The following is a 762-nucleotide window of genomic DNA, read 5'->3' on the forward strand; positions in this document are numbered from 1 at the left end:
GATATACACAAATTGTTTTTTGTTAAAATAATCGGTAATTTCTGTATTCAATAGGTATCCTAAAAAATTATGCATTTTTTATTCAGAAATAACTCCTATTTATCAATTGTTCATGAATTGAGGAAAATACGTCATTTTTTGCTGCATGTGTATCAAAATTAAAAAAAAATTCCTCTATTTACAGATTTATAAAATTTGGATCACATAATCTCCCTGCCAAATGAAACAAATTGCTGTTTTGAAAAATAGAGGTCCATGAACTCGTTTTCAAATTAAATCAGTTTGAATGATAAAAATGAGACAATGATCGCTTATTCTAAATTTGGTTAACATTTTTCTTGTCTTTTTACTTGGGTGTGATATGTAGTATTTCATTTGGTTATTTATATTAGATTTAAGAAATTTATATAGATGTATTTTATTATTTTCATATAGATCTAAGTTATTTATTCAGTAAAATCATCATAAGAGTTTGATAATAGTTGATACAACCAGAGACATATAATACATATATATTGTATTATATGTCTCTGATACAACTCTTTTTAATTGGGTTTTAAAATATAAGCACGGCCATTCATCAGTTCAGTTGGATCTCTAGTCCAAATAAATATAACTTCTATGAAGGCTATAGCTAAGGCGTCACGAAAAAGAAATAAAATAGACGTCGTAGTATTTTTGTTGAGTAGCTATATAATCGGAAAAATTACACGTCTTTTCCGAGTAGATATTTCAATTAAAATCGTTGAATCATTTCCGTCG

Source organism: Mytilus galloprovincialis, chromosome 14, assembly GCF_965363235.1.
Source record: "Mytilus galloprovincialis chromosome 14, xbMytGall1.hap1.1, whole genome shotgun sequence".
NCBI classification, from domain to species: Eukaryota; Metazoa; Mollusca; class Bivalvia; order Mytilida; family Mytilidae; genus Mytilus; species Mytilus galloprovincialis.